This window comes from Homalodisca vitripennis, chromosome 3, assembly GCF_021130785.1.
Source record: "Homalodisca vitripennis isolate AUS2020 chromosome 3, UT_GWSS_2.1, whole genome shotgun sequence".
In the NCBI taxonomy this organism is placed as follows: Eukaryota; Metazoa; Arthropoda; class Insecta; order Hemiptera; family Cicadellidae; genus Homalodisca; species Homalodisca vitripennis.
The window spans coordinates 39,480,476-39,486,658 of NC_060209.1; positions in this window are offsets into that span (position 1 = coordinate 39,480,476).

The following is a 6,183-nucleotide window of genomic DNA, read 5'->3' on the forward strand; positions in this document are numbered from 1 at the left end:
CATAAAAGTTTTGTAATACAAAAGTTTTGCTTTTAGGATAAAATAAATAGTAAATATATTTTAGTTGTAATGGTTTGACTATGAAGGACCATTGGCCTATGTAATGAAATGAAATGAAATATTTCTTTATTTGAGGCGAAATTAGGGCCTCATGGCCCTTTCTTACATTTAACCTCATATACAAACTAGAACAAAATATTTTCATTTCTAAATAATAATAAAACTAAATATTGTATTGTAAACATTTTCAATATGAACAAAAAGTACAACTTTATTTAAGAATATAAAATAAAAAATGTATAACGATAAAAAGGTATATAAACATATTTATAATCACATACTCACACGCAAAATAATAACATGTACTTGTATATAATGCATATAAGAAACACAACTCAAACCACTCACACATCTCACACTCTACTCATGCCAGTGCAACCGCAGCGAAGAGACCCATGCCGACCCCGCCCCAACCATCCGCCCCAGATAGTGCTCCCTCAGCGACGCCACGTACCGAGGACGACTCTCCAAGGATGTTATACTACGAGGAAGGGAATTCCACAGACGACATGCCGTTACTACAAAAGACTTGTCATATACAGCAGTTCTGTGCAACGGCATGCGGAGCACAGACGAACCAGAGCGAGTTCTATCCACACCACTTTGAGAGACAAATTGGAAATCGTTTAAGAAATAATTTGGAAAGCCAGAATTTAAAATTGAATGGACCAATGTTAAGATTTTTATTGATCTGAGGTCATTCAACTTCAAAATCTTTGAATTAATATAATAGGGTGTTATATGTTCATCTCTCCTGAGATCAAATGCATATCTCATACAATAATTTTGGGTTCTCTGGAGTTTTTCACCCAAAGCCACAGTCATGTCGTTCATTACACTGTTACAGTAAGAAAAGTGAGGCAGTATGAGTACTTTAACCAACAACAGTTTTATGTGAAGTGGCAAAAACCTCTGCAGCTTTTTCAGTGAATGCATTGATGCAAAAACTTTCTTACAGGTCTCTGTCACTGCATCAGTCCAGCTAAGAGTACAGTTTATTGTCAGCCCTAAGTTCCTAACTTTATCGTAATAAGGTAGTACAGTTCCATTCACAGTAACGTTACGTATAGATGTAAAATCGATCAAAGATCGAGAGCGGTAATGAGATATCACAATTGGTTTAGTTTTGTCGTGGTTTAGTTTAAGTCCGTGTTTACTAGTCCAGTCCAGTACATTTTTTATGTCAGAGTTGATCATGGTAATGCCATCATCGATTTGGTGTATGTTAACATGGAGATAAATATCTGGAGGTCATCGGCATACATGTGGGACTTGCAGTGTACCAGTACCGTGCTCAAGTCATTAACGTACAACACAAACAAGAGAGGACCAAGTATGGAACCTTGAGGAACACCACACTCAACACTCAGCCAGTCAGATGTTATGTCACCTACTTGTACACACTGCCTTCTGCCAGACAGATAAGACCTCAGCCATTGCAGGACATTTTCTGAAAAACCAATTATTCTCAATTTAGCCAATAGTAGTCTGTAGTTTACACAATCAAAAGCCTTTGAAAAATCAAAGAGTGTCAGTATTGTGCTTAGTTTTTGGTCCATTGCGAATCGTATATCGTCAGTGACTTTCAGTAAAGCAGTTTCAGTACTATGTCCTGTTCGAAATCCGGATTGTAAATAATTTAGAACGTTATTTCGTGTTAAATAATCAGTAATCTGGCAGTGCACAATTTTTTCAAGGCCCTTGGATAGAGCAGGCAGGATACTAATTGGTCTGAATTCTTGGCAAGATGTTGGAACTGAGGTCTTGTTCAATGGGCGGACAATAGCAGACTTCCAAAGTGAAGGGAAAATACCCTGTCTCAGTGACATGTTGAAAATGTATGTGATTATTGGAAGGGTTGCAAAAAGAATGTTTTTTATTAATTGAATTTTTATGCCGTCAGACCCTTCAGCATTACTGCCAATACGGCGAATGGCTTTCAAAACGTCTGATTGTATTACAGGTTTGAAAGTAAATTTGTCATATTCGTGCCGATTGATAGGCATATTTAGAAGTTCTTTAGCATAATCCGTAACTTGGTTTGTATTGACAGTCTGACAACAAGAAACAAAATAGTCATTAAGATCATTTAAGGGTAATTGGATCGGAGGAGAAGCGCGGTCTTTGCCCAAACCAAGTTTTCTAACATTGCGCCACAAATCGCTAGATGACTGTTTCTTTTCAAACAGTTTACGCGTGTATCTCAATCTGGAATTTCGTAGAAGTTGTTTAACTCTATTTCTAATTTGTCGATATTGAACTATTAAAACGGGGTCACTAGCTCGACGAGCTCTCCTATACAGGGAATCACGTTGAGCCATCAAGCTAAGAATTTCACACGTGATCCAAGGCACTGGACGCCGCTTTGTTATGCGTTTGGTAACAACTGGTGCATGTTTATCGTATAGCCCCAGAATGGTGGTGTTAAAAGCTTCAACCATGTCATCGACAGATTGCAATGTCTGTAGATTCTGCCATGGGGTCGAATAAACATCATACATAAAAGAGGCTTCGTCCATACTTTTAAAATCTCTGTATTTAATAAATTTTACTTTTGGCTTTGGAACTTTGACCTTGATAACACAGTACACAAGATCGTGACGTGAAACTGCTGGAATTGGAAGCTGCCCTAGATGCGTCACGTCAGAGGGGTCAGTAACAACTAGAAGGTCCAGAAGGGTGTCTGACTCGGCAGTGTGATGTGTCGGGGCTAGTGGCATTATAGTCATGTTAGTAGAGTCGAACATTGTTATCAGTTGCCTAGTATTATAATCTGTCTTTTTTAGTAAGTTTGTGTTAAAGTCACCCATGATCAAGACTCGACTGTAGCCAGGCAGGTGGTGTAAGAGAGCATTTTCAAAGTCTATCAGATGACCTATTCTGGGAGGCCGATAGCACACACCGATCAATAGGACATCCGACACAGATAAACCAATTTCAATGAACATGAACTCAGGCCTGGCCGAGTATTCAGAGGGAGATGCGGACAAAAGCCTACACCTCAGACCCTCTCTGACATAAACCGCGACACCGCCACCAATCTTTAGAATTCTATCATTTCTTAGCAGCACATAGCCAGAGAGGGCCACCTCACTTGACAAAACACTCGGCTTAAGCCATGATTCTGATACGCCAATAATGTCAAATGTTTGAGGCCGAAAAATTTCTCTGATTTCGTCTATATGTCCAGGCAGTGATTGAGCGTTAATATGAGCAGCTTTAAAAAGTTTGTGATAAGGAGACAATGTTGAGGACAGGAGTTGAGCTGTGGAGATCACGTTTAAAGGAAGGGAAGAGAGTGCCGGCCCAGGACCGCGGTCGTCACCACGCGAACCCGCTAAAATGGATCCGCTGGTAGCATCGGCGGGACACGGCCGACCAGGCAACCGCACACAAGCTGAACCGGCAGGAGCTCCTGTACACGCACACACTCACACTTACATTCATACAACATGTAATAAAAAACAGATTCTAGAAATAGATATATACATAAGAAAAAACAAACAATTTTTTTATAACTAACGATCATAACAATGATGATCTATAGCACTTTTAAGCTCTAAGCTCATTTGTGTAGAAGAAAGAAAATTATATTTAAAATTTCCAGGGGTTCAGAACATTATATAAATTTGATCAATTAGGTCAGTAAGTAATTGCAATTTAAATCAATGCAATATAAGTAAGTAGTAAAAATAAATTTAGAAATATAATGTAAGTATAAATAAACAGTAAAATTAGTACTAGCTATAACTTGTTATATAATTTAAAGAAATAAATAAATAAAAAATAATAAGAAAAATAAAAATTTTCATCAATACCACATTACACTGACACATTACATTAAAAAAATAAATGAAACAAACAATACAATTTAAATCAAATATAAAATATATGTGAGTTTTTTGTATGGAGCTTCTAAGCTGAAGGAATATCATCCACAGACGTGGCAACTCTCTTTTGTCCATCCCTGTCAACCCAGAAAACCCTGCCATCAAGAGTCCAGACACTCCTAGGCCCAAATTTTTCAGTGGCCCTCTTGAGCGTCTCCATCCTGGCAGCAGTGAGGTCCTCCCGTATTGTTATTCTTGTTCCTTTGAGTTTTTTCTCAATGTATGTAGACATTTATTTGAAAGTGGTTGGACACTTTGGGTTGACACAACATATATTTGTGTATGTTTATCCTTCCTTTGAAAATTGTTAACTTTTAAAACCTCACAAATGTATCTTGAAGCTATACTAACTATATTTGAATGTATATGTACATTAATATTTTAGGGATGTGGCTCCATGATCAAACATTATTTTACACTAGTATTCTAGACGAGTTGTGGTCGGATAGATTGGCACCAAAATTGCCATTAAAATGTCTCTAAACTAAATACCCTATGACGGTTTCCGGTTCCTTTTGGGATAAGGAGGTGGTCAAAACAGTTTTCCTCGATTCTTCTAGGCCAGTTTCAAAATACTAAACTACATCCTTTAATGGAAGTCTACCTGAATCGTAAGGGCTGTGGTCTAAAACAGTAAACAGAATCTAAGTAATGTTCAAAAATATCTTATACTGGTTAAACTACCGCATTGAGCACAATATACCACAATTTTTTAAAAACAGACAGAGACAAATAACAATAAAAAAACATTAATTATTAATACCACATTTTATAACCAACTATTAGAATAAATTGATGCTAAGCCCAAACCTACAATTTCAATGCCTATACAAATAAGTTACACGCCACCGAGACTACCGGTGTATGAAAATTATTAAAACTTGATCTGGCTGGCCCGAACTCTAAACCAGACGTGATGGCGTGGTGGCGACAGAGGTAGATAGTTATTGCTTGTGCAGTTACTTACTGTCTGACTGTATCCGAATTGATTGGTAATCAATTGGCTTGATTGGAATTGTCCACTTCCTGTGAACCGTTATGGCCGCCCACCATCAAACAGTATTAAAACATACAAACGCCAACATACAATGGGCGGGGCCGTATCTGTTATTCAAATGAATTCTATTGATTACTTCAGTATTGGATTTTACCGAGATAAAAGTTTACCCCCAATAAACAGTGTATAATGGTGGATAGCCATTATTTTGTCATTTAAAAATTTCCAGCTTGTGTTGTAAAATGAATAACCATTGTTTGTACTATCTCTCTTACACACAAACGAAACTGGTCACCATAATCAATTAAACACGTAGCGTCCGTTAAATCTCTCAATTTACTTACATACTGAATATTAGTTTTTATTTTATTCGAAATCGTACTTGACCGACATAAATTTAAATCAAGAAGAAAGCGATTATACAAAATAATGTTTTTAACTATCGATAAGAATACTGCATATTACATATTGTGTATTGTGTAATGTATTATTGTATTAGATTTCAAATTACTTGGCCTTGTTCTATCGTCAGTTTGGAAGCTTATGTATAGATTATAGTCTTTTAAATGTACTTTTACTCTTATACATCATAATATTTTATTAAAGAGGATTTTGTTATAGGTGTATGTTTGGCACTTGTTTCCCATCACGTCAACGCATCCGAGCATTGCACTGAAATTATTAATTGAATTTAAACATCGATTTACTTAAAATGATGCTTAAAATACTGGATATGTAAGGATTAAAAATAATTTGATATATACTACACAAAAACGTTTATAATAACTTATACAGAAGATAATATAATATAGTAGCACTACGGTGTGAATTGTAATTTATATTTTTATAATTGTCTGTTTGTGTAAACATTTTCCTGTTTGTGCGTCAAGTCAAGTCATTGACTGTGGGGGGGGGGGGTGGTGGATCCCCCACATCTCTCAAGGCCTCTGCCGTGAAAGATGTGGGGGATCCACCCCCCACAGTCACAGCGACTTGACTTGACCGCAAACAGGAAAATGTTAAACAAATGGAATTGTGAGAAAAATAATGTTTGAAAGTGTGGATATTTCTATGTTTGAGTGTTCAGATGCTTGATAATCCATCACACAGAATCTAGTGAACGGATTTAAACGAAATTTGGCTTGGCCATTGCTTAGATATGAGAATAAAACATAGACATATTTTTATTCTGAAATAATACTTATTATACAATATTTTATTTCAGACTTTAATATT